The sequence below is a fragment of the Falco biarmicus genome, chromosome 11, assembly GCF_023638135.1.
Source record: "Falco biarmicus isolate bFalBia1 chromosome 11, bFalBia1.pri, whole genome shotgun sequence".
Taxonomy (NCBI): Eukaryota; Metazoa; Chordata; class Aves; order Falconiformes; family Falconidae; genus Falco; species Falco biarmicus.
The window spans coordinates 2,042,216-2,057,970 of record NC_079298.1 but is presented as its reverse complement, the minus strand read 5'-3'; the positions used below and the strand labels follow the sequence as shown (position 1 = coordinate 2,057,970).

Sequence of the window (15,755 nt, the reverse complement as noted above, 5' to 3'; positions counted from 1 at the left end):
AAGCCTCTTGGACCTTCGCATTTCCCAGGAGAAAGAGCAAAGAGCCTTCTCTTGACCCCTGTTTTCCTGGGGAAGAAACCGAAGCAACTCAGGTGCACTAAGGCAGATGGCACGTCTTTGCTGCATTCTGGACCTCAGCTCCTACACCAAAACCTCTGGGACCAAGCAACACGGAGCTAACTACCAGCCAGCTGAAGTGGTTTCCTTGCAGGTGCAGTTTCCAAAACGCATTACCCTCTCCAGTTCAGCAAACTGGAAAACCAGTGACTGTCTTCTCAGACCAAGAGGAACAGTACAGGCTGTCCACGACACAGCACACATCAGGCGCTTGACCAGGAGACTGCCGAAATGCCACGTGCTTGTGGCCTCCCAGGGAATGGGTATATTTGGCCAATAGGGCCACACAACCATTTCAGAAGGTACTGAAGATCAAGGGGGTTGCTGGTAGCTACCACAGCATGCTAGAGCACTTTCCAGGAGATCTGAGAGAGACAAAGCTCTAGAAAAGGCTCCCAACCCACGCACCAGGCATTTGCTGCACCTTTTGCCTGTGCGCCCATCGGCATTCTGCTTTGGGGCTAAAGTGCAGGTTTGAAGCCGCTGCCAGCTCATCTCCACTTAAGAGCTCATTCTAATGAAGAATAGTGGATCCCAGGGACCAGATCAAACCTACTGGAAAACCAGGTTCTGGACCCCACAGGGTTTTTGTCAGGGTCTCAATACCAGTTGCTTTGATCTATCATCTCTGATTGCACTTGCTACTATAGACAAACTGCTGGTAAAGCTGATGATAAATTCTTAAATGTCTCTTCCACCAGCTCAGAGCTTGCCCATTTCTTAACACTGCCTTTGGTCCTCAGGAACTGAGCTCCTAGAGCTGTCGTCTGCCACGCAGGATCTTACACAGCCCGAGGGCAGTCCAGCTGCCTTCCTACATTTGCTCGTTCAATCTAACAGAATCAGTCTTGCACGACTGTGCACTGAAGACACCGTTGCACTATAAAACTCCACTCTGCAGCTTGCAGAGTTTTAGCAGAGGCTGCGCCATGCTTCAAACACTATAATCAACAGCAAACCCCACGTGCCCTGCCCATTTCCAGCCACGGCAGCAGTACAGCAGCTCACACGCTCTGGCTCCTTTTTGTCGCTGTTTACCAACTGCATTATCACACAACAGTGTTTTGCACAAAAAGAGATGAGCTCCCTACCTCTGAGGGCTGATGCAGTAGCGGGCCGCCCCGTTACCGATGTTGCGAACCAGCAGTGTTTTCTGGGTGCTGTACTTGACTGGACAGGCTGAGAAGTTCACCTGGTCGGGGAAGTCCAGGATAGCTCGGGCACCTATAGCTCGGAGAGGCACAGCAAACTTCTCCCCTTTCTGTGATGCAGATGAGCTCGTGGAAATAATCCTGCGGGGAAAGAAACAATCTCGGCACAATGCTTTTAGTACTTTCCCCACGGCAGAAGGAAAACTGCTGTTTTCTATGGCTGTAGCAGTATCATTCAGTAACGCAACAGTACTTTTTACCTTCATGAGCTTTCATTCCAGTAGCATGACTTGCACAGGGTCGTTAACTTGCAAAGGAGAAACAACCCCATTGATTCACCTGCTTTTGCAGCAAGCTGGCAGCACCACAATTATCTGATGCTTTGATTCTGAGACACCAGAACAGTCTCTTCATGCAAGGGATCACAGCACTAACGCAACCTGCTTCGATCGCCACTGCAGACTATTGGAAGCACCACTGAGAACCCAGCTGTGCCACAGCACTAACTCCAGTGCCAGCAACGCGGCGACCTCGTTGAAGCTTGGCAGGGGATGCTCAGGTACACTTTCAAAAGGACTTCACCACATGCATAGTCAATGGTCAGTCTTCGGTGAAATACTTCACAAGCTGGACACGGTAATTGCGGCAGCGTCAGGGCAGTGCAGGGTACGGCTGTATTTCCTGCCCCTTCTCACAGCGTTATAGGGCCAAGGCTGGGGACACGCACCCTTCAAAAGCCACCTGATCCATCTCCCCACACCAGAGCTGGCTCAGCTCCAGACCCAAACTGTTTTTGCGAGAGGTTTCACAAGTACCTAGAAGTGCTAACAGTTCCACCCCTGCCCTCAGCACCCTATGCCACCTCTGCGCTAGAATTAAAGGGTGTTAGTTCTTCCTGTGTCTGAACTCCGTTTCCCTTTACATCTCACCCAGCCTCAGGGGGCACAGGAGACAGCTCTGGCTGATGCCGTAATCACACCCCTCTGTAAGGTCTGTTCTAGAGGAGTAAGTGACGGCGTGCCTGGTTAGCACACCCACCCCAGGCAGGCGGCATCGGGAGCTGCACACGAGGGACACTCAGACACCCCACCAGAGCAAAGCCGGCTGTGCAGTCCCAGCCACTGCCTTCTGCAGAACAGAGCCAGGCAATCCCCCCCGCGCCCCGGCTGTCTGGCGTTTAGCAGCAGGAAGGCAAATCAAATTACCAAAATCATGTTACTGTAGAGATGAGCAGAGCAGTCTCCAGATGTATGGCGTGGCATCGCTGCGCTGGAACTATCACCTTGCCCCCACTGAAATCAGTGGTAAATCTGCTGCCATAGGGCCAGGAGCCATTACCCCCAGCAGCGCTCTTATGGATGAGCTGATAAAAACTCTGCTTCTCGTCACTCACTGGCTGCCCTGATTTTTTCCTCAGTGCTTTTAATTAATTTGATATTTTTATCACTGTTGAAGCAGCAAGCGCTTTAGGATTTTAATGATTTAGGAATTGCATACAGCAGCAAACTCCCTTCAGCAGAACCGATCCAGACTCCCCCACAGCTGGGATTTCCTGCTCCTGTCCCCATCCCCTCCTGGAAGGGCCCTAAGGCAGCCAGCCCAGGCACAGACACGCACCTATTGCTCTAACGCAAGCGCTGACAGCCAGCGCCTCACCCACCACCCAGCACCTCGCCTACGACCTGCTCAGCTGGGGTTTAAGCTTGTCAATACAGATGCTGCCCCATCCAAGACAAAAAGAATAATCTCCTTTTCTAGACATCTCAAATATTCACCCTAGAAACTGCAGAAGGGCTTTTGCTTTTCCTATTTGGAAGGTAAAATACTAGGAAGGGAACTGCAGCAAGCAACCTGCATGATTTAATACCGCATTTCAGGAAAGCGTTTCATCTTCAGCAAGTCGTTCTGAGTTAGCAATTTTGTACTCAATCTTGCAGCCTAAGCCCTCTAAAATAAAAGCTATGGGCAGCCCATATGAATTTAAAGCACCTATTATCTGGCTACTTCACGTCCTGCACTGTTTCGATCCTCAGAAACTCATTAGCAAATGAAGAATGTTATTTGCTTTTGTTGTTGTTGTTCTTTTGGCCACACTACTGTAACAAAGGCATTGCAAAGCCAATTGAAAGCTACCTGCCTTATTAAGTCTTGGCATGCCATATTTACTTAGCTCCCTCTTCCAGGTGCCAGGTAGGCAGAGGAGGATGCAAGTTCAGATCAGCAGGAGGATAAAGAAAAAAGGAACTTCAACAACTGGAGCTACTTGGAGCAAGTAAAAGGAAGTAATTGTCAAGGTGTTGTCATTGCTAAGGAGCAAATGGATCAACAGCAATGCAATTAAGAGCCCAAGAAATAAATCCCCCCCAAAAGCAAGCACAGGCAGCCTTCCCAGCTCCGTTGCTGGTGAGGGGCGCTGGGACCACCTGCACAGCAATGCACAAGGGATTTCTCCAGGGACCTGAGGGCAAGGCTAAAGCAACAAGGATTTGGTTTCACAGAGACAACCACGACCCTGAGAGAGAAAGATGCCTCTCGCCATTCATGCAGATGCACATTATGCTCCAAGCCCCCTCTCCAGGGACACCGTGGGACATGGCATCCCGTGCAAGGCTTGACTCAGCACTTCAGAGCGGGCTGACCCTTCAGCCACGCTCTACCACCCCACCAACGTGGGACCTTGCACCAGGCTGAATGCAGCGCCAGCCCAAACAGGGGGAAACCCAAGGCAAGAGGGGTGCTAGGCAGAAGCTGGCTGTTTGTGCCACTGTGAACCCATGGTCCCTTAAGCTTTTGAAAGCTGAATTGCCCTCCCTTGGGGGCAACAGGTTGCAAAGTCTCTACTGCAGCACTGCCTCGTGTTACCAGGGCACTAACCCTGCTACGCACTTGCTTGCAGCCTAGGGGCACAGTTGAGACCAGTTCAAAATGTTGTTCTGCTTCGCAACTGCAAACCCTTAGCAGACTGTTTAAGACCAGGTTTCTAAATAAACGTGCCTGGATGACAGAGGGGTTGCATCCCATCTATGCTTTAAAGTTTGCTGTGTTTAGACACAGCTTCAGGCTATAGGTTTTCATGAAAACACGACTTCATCCTGCATACAACTCCCCTCTCAGTTTCACGGAAGATACAGACAGTTGTACGATGGCTCCCCTTCTCGTGCTCCCCTGTGACAAGCAGTAAATTACAAGCTCTGGCCTTCCAGGTATCACCACTGGCGTCTGAACTGGCACCCACTGAGACTGAAGCAGCTGCTCGTCTTGGGTGTTGTTTCAGGCTCTTTGTAAACTCAGGCTAACAGTAATTACTGTCGCAGCAATATCAAGCCTAACTGCCCAGAACCCCAAACTCAGATGTCAGTTTCCCTGCATAACCTATCCCAAATGCTTCACTGAATTCCTTGCAGCAGCCAACTTGCACAGAAAAGATCCTTGTAGCATGAGGTAACACAGCAAGCCAAGCAGGGAAAGCTCCTGCTGAAACCCTGATATAAAAAAAGGCTGGAAAATAAGGGCCGTGACAACAGAGGAGAGACCAGAGGATGAAGATCCGTTCGCAGCAGAGGGGGTGCCCCTGCGCCTGCCCCCCTCAGCCGCCGGTTCGCAGGAGTCTTTGAAATGAGTCACTTGGCTTCAGGTTCCTGTGGCGCCGCGCCATTTGCCTTGGTCTTCTGCCCCTTTCCTCCTCACAAGAGTCATCTTAAAAGTATTCTTGGAATAGCTTCTGTGCACAACAAAACATCTAGCAGGGCTGGGCTGAATTTTAAAGGACTTCATTTCAGTCATGCAATAACTCACCGTCCTGTCATATTTCAGAGTAATCAATGTGCATTAATTCAGTCTCCACTGAGCATCAGCAATGAATTTCACAAACCTCACAGACTGAACTTGCACTGCCTGAAAACAGTGCACTGCTACAGTGAAAAGAGCAAGAGGACAACACAGAATAAGCTCTGCTATGGTTTTATGTGCTTCTTGCTTCCTTCTTCCTTTACAATAAACTACTAATAAGCCTGAAGGACGCACAAATGGAAGTATTTCTGTCTGTTGTTTATCTGCCGGTCAGTGCCACAATGGTTTCCAGTTCAGCAGAGGCCGTCAGACCATAACGCAAGAACACACGGGAACAGGGGCTGGCACGAGAACACCCACGCTGTACAATGGAGCCATAAAACAGAAACGTGCAAATCAGAAGCAGCAAGAGTAACAAACTGGAAATGTTGCCCAGCAGAAAAATTAGCAGTTCATTTATAACACGAGTGCCAATAAACCAAGAGGCGCGTCAGCTATTCCTTTTCTGACAGTCTGACCACGTGGCACATTCCCAAATGACTGCGAGACAGTAGGAAACTGCTCATTTTCCAAGAAAGGGCTACGTGGCATTTCAGCCACTAACAACTCACATGGCCCTATTACTTAGGGCTGAGGCACAATTTTACTCCTTTCAATCAGGAGTGACTTCACTGAAGTCAGACTTACTCCAGGGAAGAACAGATTCAAAGCAAGAGAATGACACAAACCGGCTCCTCATCAGGAAGACCCAGACCCCACTTCACTGGGTTACCCACAGTCCCTGTGGATCATGCAGTATCAGAGATGTAGGAGTTATTCAAAGGCAGCACTCCTGAGCCTTCCACAACTAACACACAGATACTCTGCAGGCAAGCAACTGCAAGCCCAGCACAGGTGGCTTTACAGAACCATCTCCCAAAGCCTGCCTCTTGGCTAAGGGCTTTTCAAGGTGCTCTGCACATCCTGACCATGCTACTGATGCATTTCTAGCTGAGCGACAGCACTCCGGCACTTTCCTGACTCACACTCCATCAAGTACGAGACAAAAAGTTCGATTTATACAACATTCTGGTTCTGCTGTAGAGTCCCCATGTGCTCCTCACCAAGCAGCCCACATCCCTCTCCCAATGCCCTGCAAGGAGCACAAAACCCAGGTCGGCAGAAACCGCCAGGGTGTCGCTCAAGCTGTGCAGAGGACCTCGCTGGCACAGCTCCCTAATGCCACACACTCACCAGTTCAAGGGCAAGACAAGGGACAAAGTACTGGACATGAGTGTTCCTGGGAGTTACCTCACCCTACTTCTATTTGGGGTGATGTTCATGTGTTGCTCTGCTGCTTCTCTGTAGTTGAAGAGCAGCTCTTTGCCCTTCATGGGAACCGATTTACTTCCATCCCAAAAATGAATGCTCATGAATACTAGTCAATCACATTTTAAAGGAAGCAGTGTCCCCTGCAAAGCCTACCTCGGTGAGGTTAAGCTCTTATGTCACTTGGGCAGTATGGAGAACTGCCCTAAGCCAACATCATTTTAACCTTCCATATGAATGACGTAAAACAATTTCTCAGTCCCTCCGCAAAGCAACAGATCATTTCACAAGCATGGGGAGCCAGGCACCACAGGGCATTTCCTCTCTAGTTTGCTACAGCCATGCTGTTTGAGGATAGGACAGGGTGTTCAACTACATCTAAGCAGCAAACAGAAGATGAGAGAACAGCTGTGCCCAAAGAGAGCCTGCACCTCTGGCCTGGCACAGAAACACCAGCTGGCTCAGAGCGACCCCCTCACCTTGCATCACCCACAAAGTCACGCAAAGAACTGTGCCAAGAGGCAGCAGAGTGCTGGTGTAAAGAGTCAGCCTGTCTGTCTGTGTTCCCCTGCAGGGCTTCCTCCCTTCCATGCCAGGTACTAAACCCTTTTGCGTTAACAAGCCTCCAGGTAACACCGCCGCCCCTTCACATCACGGCACAGTGCCAGACTTGCCAGGGCCACAGCACCGATGTTCCAACCTCCGAGCAAAAGCATGGCACACGGGGCAGGGAATAGGTGCCAGCTGACACAGCAACCACAGCCCCATGCACGCAGGCACAGCCACACCAGCGTGACTGCCCAAAGGCTCCAGGCTAACACTCTGCCTGCAGATGCTACCTGCCCCTTCACTCCTGTGTGCGCTCCAGATGCCTCAGTCCTCTGCAGCACACCAGCCTCCTGCTGGTTAAAGACATCTGGAGCTCAGCGTGTCTGGGCCAGGCTGCCTCCCTGCCACGAGCACAGCGCATCTTCTCCCCTAGAATCACAGCTGGAGCACAGGTGGGCAAGTATCCTCAGGGGCAGCACAGCGGCAAGGCTGGAACACAGAGGGTATGAAAAAGCATCACCTTCGCTCCAGCCCAGGGTGAGGCAGGGAACTGGTTGCCAGACGGGAAAGGGGAAAGCTCTCTGGATCTAGCCATTCCCCTAGCGTTTTCCATCATAATTAAGCCCCTAACATCGAGTAGAGAGGTGCGATGGCTAAACACCTTACCAGCACCCCTCCCTGCCATTTCCCTACTGTCCCACGTGCGCCTTCCCCTGAAAACGCCCAGGAAAGCACAGGGAGGGAACGCACAGCTCGTCAGTCCCTGCTGCGGTGGCATCGCATGGTGCTGCCAGCCAGGATGTGACCAGCTGCAGGCTGCCTGACCACAGCCTAGAGCAAACCTCGCAGCACGGCATGGGCTATGACCGGTGTGCAAGAAAAGTGCCGGCTTCAGACAGAACGTTCCGCCGTCTCACTACTGCGGCCAACACGCCATGCATTCAAGAAGCAACTCCAGTTTTCAAAGGTGGTGGTCCTCACTCTGATCAGGCTCAGCTTTGGGTCCTCCAAACAACAGGTTTGTATTTATGCAAACAGGCTTTTGTATTTATAATTATCAGAGCAAACCCGTAATTATGCAGCAATAGTCAGATACTAGAAACCAACACCATGAGAGGCCACCCCACCACACAGTGCACTCTTATCCCTGAAGCCAACAGACATGGCATTAAACGTTCCAGCACCAAAGGATAATCACAGTCTGAAGCATAGAAGAGCCTCCAGCCTATGACAGCATCATCTTCACCACAGGAAAAGTTTCCCCCAGCTGCAGATCCAGTGCAATGCCACCGAAACCAGGACAGTGCCTCAAAACCCACAGCAGATGCCCTGTTCTGAACCCAGCCCCGCAGGTTCACCTCCCACTGAAGGCACACACCTCTCGGGACCTCCAGTCTCACCTTGTTCTCATCAGGGGAGAAAACGATGCGGAAAGTCGCAAGCATGCCAGGCAGTACCTTGCGGCACACAGCATGGTGGCTGATCAGCTTGAAATAAGGTGAGCTCTCCAAGACGACCTTCACCAGCCCAGGAACCTGCAGAAAAGAGAGGAAAGTATGATCTTGCAGCTTGTGGAAACAGGAGGAGAAGAGGCCTGGTGATACCACCTTCACAAAGCACTTTTAGCTCTGGAGGTACATGCACGTAACACATAAGAGTGAACATTAATCCCTTCTGCCTGGGCAAAACAGCTCGAGGCCAGAGGCAGCAGGGCGATGAAGGAAGGGCCAAGCAGGGAAGACACCAGCAGCACGGCGGTATAATATCTGAATCAAGTCACCCGTGTATTCAATAAGCCCAGAGAATCTGCTGGCTTCTGCCCGTACACATCCAGGCAGACATGCCCCTAGAAGGGGCATGTATTATCTGAACGCCAAACAGTACGTGTTAATCCTGGCGGAAGGAAGAAATTCACTTTAACGTGCTGGGTTTGAGCGGGGCAGTCAAGCTGCGGTGCTACAGTCATGTAGGCAGACCAGCAAGAGGGGACCACAGATACTGTGGCCTTACTGGGAATAAAAGCAGCAAATGAAGAGCAAAAGGAGGAACCACAGGAAGACAAAGAGACAACCCCAGAAACAGAGAGATGGCTGGGAAAATCCAAAGGGAGCTGGAAAGAAGCAAGGGAGAAGCACAATATGCTACAAGGAAAGGCTGATGCAGAGGATGAGAGCCAGCAACCTGGCCAAGTGATGGAAAGCCAGGCGACCCCCCAGGCTGTGCCTATCAACTAGGGGCTTCAAAGGCATTTTCTGCCCCGAGATACATGACTGGCACTGCCTGGTGGTGGTTTCATTATTAAAAGCCAACCTCTGCTCTCCGGAGGCTCCTGCTGCCTGTGACTGTAGCCAGGCAGCTGCCAGCGCGGGCAAGCCAGATCCCTGGGGACCCCTGCCCACCCCCAGCAGTCCCTGCAGGCACCCTGCTGCACGGTTCTGCCCTCTGGGGCACCACCAGCACACAGACAGCACACAGGCATTTTCCTAGCACATAGAGAGCAACCCCTGAGCGCCAAATCTCAAAGTCTGAAGCAGGTGATTTGGACTGGTGGGCAGCTTCACGGATCAACAACAACCCCACATGAGGCTTGGAAAAAATGGAGGCTCACTCTGCGCCACCCACCCGAGCCTGGTAACCCGTGGCCAAGGCAGTCCTGAACTCTCCAAACGCCCTTGGAACCCAGCAATGTCCTGGGGCAGCGAGTTCCAGGAGCCAACTTCACAGTGCAGACAAGCATTTTGGTCACCATGTCCCTTAGAAGGGGAGCACGTGTGGCTCAGACCTTCAGCAAAAGCCACCCAGAACATCTGAGGGTGCTGAGGAACAGCCTGAAAATAGAAAAGCAATTTTTACAACACAGGTAAGAGCAGGAAGTATATAGTACAGCACTTCTGTAGTTGCATGATTACAGAGCCTCTATGCGGAACATATTTTGCTGTCAGCTGGATTTTTATGGGGCAGACAACTTCAGGCTACCATGCAGTGTAACTCAGTATGATTCAGAGGAATGTGGGAAACTGGCACGAAAAACTTGAGACGGAGCACAACGTTGCTTTTCTCCAGGACATCGCCAAAAGCCAACCAATTTAGAATATAACACCCTCGCAGGATTATCCTCTCTGTCTTTCTGTATTTAAAACATACCAAAGATTTTCCTGGAGCTTATCTTACTTTTACACCCATGCTCTCCAGTGGTTGAGCTCTAACTAGCTTCAAAACGACATTGTTTTGGGAAAAAAACCACAGTTCACACATTGCCTCCCCCTTCACAGGGCACGTAAATCCCAAGGTGCAGCTTTACACAGTACAAGTTTATTATCATTTACTGGGAATGGCAGAAATGTTAATGCAGATGATCTTTTCCACTTGAGGAAGCATGAATAGAGCAAATTAACTGTTTGCCTGTTGGCTGGTACTTGGCAAAGATAAACATTTTGAAGTGCTGCATGGATAATGGAGCAGGTGAAGCCAAAGACTCAGTGGGAATGAAGCAGAGAGTAGGAAGAGAGAAAGTGAGGACTGAGGCACATTTTAATCAGGGACGAGGATACCTACAGCAAAGACGGCCCAAAATTCAGCGCAGATCACACCAGTGGCATCCCCCGGGTGCAGGCACACATGCTGCATCTTATCAATGTTCCCAAGTTAAATGCCAGACCAGGAATGGTGCAGTACTCTCCCGGAATAACTGAGGGAGCACACCCGCATCCTTCCTTGCCAAAGGGTCTTCCATTTTCACCCATATCCCTGTCACAACCTGTTATCTCAGGAGATACTTGGACTTGCTGTTCTTCCACCTGCAATATGCCTCGACAGCTTTTTTTTGTTGTCCACCTGTTTGCCCTCCCCAACAGGGAAATTTGGAAAGGAGGCGACTTCACCGTCTCTTGTGCACACTTCCATCTTCCCATCCCACCCTGCCCTCACGCATACCCCTTCCTCTTCATTACAGAAGAGTATCCTTAATTACACCCCTCTTTCTGACCTGTCTCTACTGCCCGTGCACTTACTGCTATGTATCAAGAGAAACCCCTGCGTGTATGAAAGTGCGCAGGGAGAGAACACCGAGCTCAGCTCCTTTCCTCCCTCCTGCCTTTTCCCACCAGCTTGCCCTTGGCACATGCCTCATTCCAGCAAACGTTTCCCCAGCTGAAGTTCAAAAGGTCCCAATTTCCCTCCTGACAGTGGAACAAAACTGCTGACATTTTTCAACTTTTCCATTCTCAACTTTCTTGGGAAGTCTCAAAATGATCGTTTTTTTCAAGTAAAGGTGGAGACCTTTGAGGGCACTTTACTCCAAACAGGCCGTGGCTCTCCAAAGGGGAAGCAGAGCATCACGTTGTCTCAGGAAAACCTGAGCAGAACCCAATTAAGCTTAGCAGGAGCCTGAAGGGGCACCTAAAGGCCTCCCGCTGCTGCTGCTAAATCAGCCTGCTTCCACTGCTGTTTCAAAACACCTTTCCTGAAGCGCTGTTACCACTAATTATAACTTACTCCAGCATAAAGTGGAGAAGACCCCACCCCGAGCTCTGACAGCCCGTTCAGCTCTCTGTGCAGCTCACCCAGAGGCAGAGGTGCCCTGTGGAAACTGAGATTAACCACGGAGCCACCAGGACGCGGTGCACACTCGAGGGAAAGCACGAGGGCAGGGAAGAACTGTACAGCCCCCAACATTCCCACCCGTGCAGGGCTTCCACGGGGAAAGGTGCTGACCAGAAAAGCTCCTTTCAGCTAGGTACCACCAACACACAGCCAAAACCAGGGGGAGAAACCTCAGCATGGCAAGATTTCCACCGTCTTGCAAAATAAAGGCGGTGAGACGTTTTATTCTGGATGCGCTGTGCTGCAGCAGGCGACTGGCTGTGCTGTGCACCGCGCGGATGACACTGCTCTCCAGTTCCAGCACAGGGTTAAACTTCCACATCCCAGCACTTACCTTGTCCACGTTCCTCAGAATCAGTGGCACTTCATAGACCTCATCGGGGACGTAGCTCTGAAATACCACCTCTGATGGGAAAGGCCGGAACAAGCTCTGTTCCAGGGCAACTGCCGAGAACTGGAGATGCAAAAGAGAGCAGAGAGTTTCAGCCGCGGGGAGAAAGACTCATCGGTGAGAGAATACAACACTGGCCTCCAGCGAAGGACAGTCCCTTGGTGAGTACGCCTGCCCAGCTCACGCTAGGGGAACAGAAGCTCACCCACCTGTGTTCTGAGCAGATCAAAAGTTTCTGGGCCACACTAGAGCAGGCTCAAGCGAGCAGCTCTTTTGGCAGGTGTTTCTCCAGGTCTCCTTCTCCAACAGGCAAGGCAGCACTTACCTCCGGCAGAGCCCTGGGCTAACATGGTCACACAGCTCCAGAGCACTCACTGCAAGAGCTGTAAGCACTCGTGGAGCAAGGGAAAGCCAAGAATTTACAGGAGACCCCATGGGAAACAATTTGGGGATCATCTTTACATTGAGACACAGAGACCGAGCCCAACACATCCTCAAATCTCTTTTTTGACACACAGCCCAGAAACCAGGAAGAAGAGAAGACAGGCCAGAAAGGAACACCGCCGTTAAGAAAGCGACAGATGAGGTGGTAAGTTCCAGGTACTTTCCCAGCATCACTGGGCAATCTGAGTAAAGCTGGACTTGGCATCTCCTTTTCCCACGAGCTTTAAATGGATGCTTCATTATATTCTATTATTGCCATTTTCTTTAATACCACTACAGCAGCAGGTCTGAAAACATACAGAAACAGCAAATGCTTACAGCGCCGAGGCGTTACTTTGAGAAAACTCCTCCCTGCTCTGCCTCCCCCCTTCCAGCTGAACTCTTCACACTCACAAGACACAGGCACGTCTCCTGCTTCTCCACAGGAGTCAGGGCCGTGCTGAAGCCAGCGGCCACAGCACACGGCCAGTTCTGTGTGCGCTCGTCCGAGGCGTTCCCAACCTCACGCGCTGTCTAGGGCAATCCTTAACCAATTTGCTACAGGTCTCTCGCTGGCAGTTTTCCACTCAACAGCCTACCTCAGTCATCTACCCCTTTGGAACGTGTGTTATACTAAGCAGATCTGTAAGAAAAGCAGCTTTAAACACACGTGTAAATAAACATTGATCCAGATAAAGCACACCCACTCCCCTCTGCCCAGGGCCATTCCCCTGTGTACCTGGCAGCCTGAAAAATCTAACACCCTGTACGGGTCCCACTCGTTGTTCCAACCCAAAGCATTCATGCAATTGCTTTAGCTACACCTTGAGTAGTTACCGTAGGCCCTCAGCCCTCAAAGGCCAACGCTGCCACCACTGAGGGCATCCTATGACCCCAAGTGTTCGACAGAGACTACACCAAACCAAGGGCTGGCTATTTCAGCAGGAAGGTGGGAAATTGCAAGCTTGCATCCTTGTGGCCCGCCCCAGCCTTCCCCCAGTATCATGCTTTAGCCGCAGTAGCTCATCTCCAGCAAAAGCCACCAACTTCAACAGAGGTTGTTTATATGGGCTTAGCGCAGGTCAGGACTTCAACATCTCACTGGGGAAAAATGTTTTACCTTTCCCCCAGCAGAAGGAACTCCACACCAGCAGCAGTCTGAAACAACAACAGGACTTAGTCACCAAGGCATTTAGATAAGCTGGAGGCAAGCCTGTCACAAGCACGCGCTCTCTTCAAACGTCACATCAAACAGCAAGGAAAAGGGCAAGAAAAGGCTACCTTACCATGGGAGGCTTCGCTCATGTCTAGAATCTGGATAATCTGGGGTCGCCGCATCTCCCGAGTGCTGGCCAGCCTCTGCTTGGTGGTAAGAGACATCTCCTTCAGGAGGGCAGAGGGAGTCAGCTGAAATGCAAAACACCAGCAAGAGCTACAGAACTGCCTTTATTCAGAAAGGCTTTTCTTCTTCAAGAGCCACCGATGAATAATTTGTGATCATAGCCGCTAGGATAGTCCTGGAAGTCCCATAACTACCTGTTGAAATATTTACCATTAGTAAATTAATGATAGAGAGCGCAATACACATGCTCCAAACAAGTAGCTTTGTCCCGTTAGCTTCTCCTTCGTGATTTGATGTGACATGTTGGGGGTTTTGCTCTTCGGGCATTTGTTTCCTTTCCAGTTTGGCCGGAGTGAGCCAGTGACCTTTGAAAAAGGTTGGGAGGAGTTACCAGAAATCCCTTAACTCCACCCTTGCACAACGCTCACAACCACCACACATGTGGAGATGTCACTGCTGGGTGAGTCAGGAAAGCAGAAAAGCAGTGTTGTGCCAAGACTGAGGTGGAGAGGAATGGCTCCAAGTTTTAGTTATCTCTTTTGAATTAGCACTTGTTTTCTCTGTTTGGGCCTCCGAGACCCCTCCACAGAAGTATGCAAAGGTATCTCCTCGACAGAGCTTCAGCACCAGGTCATCTTCAGCCAAGTGAGCTCTGGTCAGCAAAGGGCTGTCTGAGGATGGGGAGGAGGAATTGCCCTGACTCCGCTGCTGTCTGCAGCGCTGGATCTGTGCTCCACACGGGATACGGGACAGAACAACTGTTTTGGAACCCGTTCCATCTGGGACCAGCCATACCTCTCGAAACCTTCAGGCAGAGTTTGAGCAGCCCACCACGTGCCCAGCTGCCTGGAGGGCAGGTATGGTCAGCGCAGCGCTGGCAAGCATCCCGAGGTGACAAAACGTTACTGCCCACACAAAGGGGGCGGAGAGAAGCACACGCTCACGCTTCAGCTATTCCGGTGCAATGCCCGGTACGTTCATTTAAATGGCTCCAGTGGCACATCCAGACACAACTCTGGACTTCCCCTGAAGCAGCACACAGTCCATCCCCTACCGCACCATGGTCACCACCTCCGACAGAAGCATGGCAGCAGAGAGACGGGGAGGTGGTGTCCAGCTTCACAGTGCTGCCAGACAACAGGAGGGGCAGGTAGAGGAAGGACGCGGGGGCAGTTTCCAGCCTTACACAGCTCCTACCTGGCCGCAGCAGGTACTTACAGTTGCAGGCTTCTCTGTCCCTCTGGCTAGCTTCGGCTTACGAGGCACTACCACTTGGCTCGGGAATCTACCAGCCATCCTGGAGGACCCCGTGAACCAGCGGGGCTTTCCAGTGGCCATGCCTCAGTTGACCTGCAAGGAACAGCAACGGGACTTGGAAAACCCAGCATCCCCTTCCATGGCAGACCCAAAGGAGACAGCTGTGTCTCCGGGCTGTGGCTCCTTCATAACTGGAGAGCAGCCGGCATCCCCACCCTGTTTCATAACTAGACCGTATTTCAGTGGCAGAGTTAAGACTGATAGAAGTAAAAGCCCAGAACAAACACTCCAAAACAGCCTTTTGCTGTGGGCGCAGTCCCACAAGCCACAAACACACATCAAAGACTGCGGCCACTTCTCATCTTCTCCCCCTCTTCCATGTATTTTGGAACTATTTGCTGGAATTATTATCCAAATCTCTATTAATACCCAAACTGTCCTTTATTACTCTTTAAAAGTTTTTTGGTGGGAACAATGTCACTTCACTGCTTCATTTTGCAAAAACAGCTGACCCGATGTGACTTTGTGCCTGACCCTACTAAGTGCTCAGACTATTATGAACAACCTTAAACCCAGGGATCGCTGCTGCCCCAAGCATCAAAATCAGACTGCTCTCCTACTTTGCAAACCAAACGCCCATCCTTTGTGCAAGGAGGTTGGTGATGTTTTTAACTAAGGGACCATAGAGTTCAACACTCTGATTAACAACTATGGTTTCTCAAAGCTAATTTGGTTAGGTTACAAAACTTATCCAGCAAATATGACTCCTTCCAGGCATGAAATTACCATGCCCAAGAGCCTTTCTCCATGGAGAATGAGGGCCTTA

General features: G+C 50.9%; 1 pseudogene; it reads right to left on the bottom strand.

Annotated features, from left to right (window-relative positions):
* LOC130157034 (hydrocephalus-inducing protein homolog) overlaps positions 1–15,020 on the bottom strand; it is a 67,808-nt pseudogene extending 52,788 nt beyond the window's left edge.
* Positions 15,021–15,755: the final 735 nt, after the last annotated feature.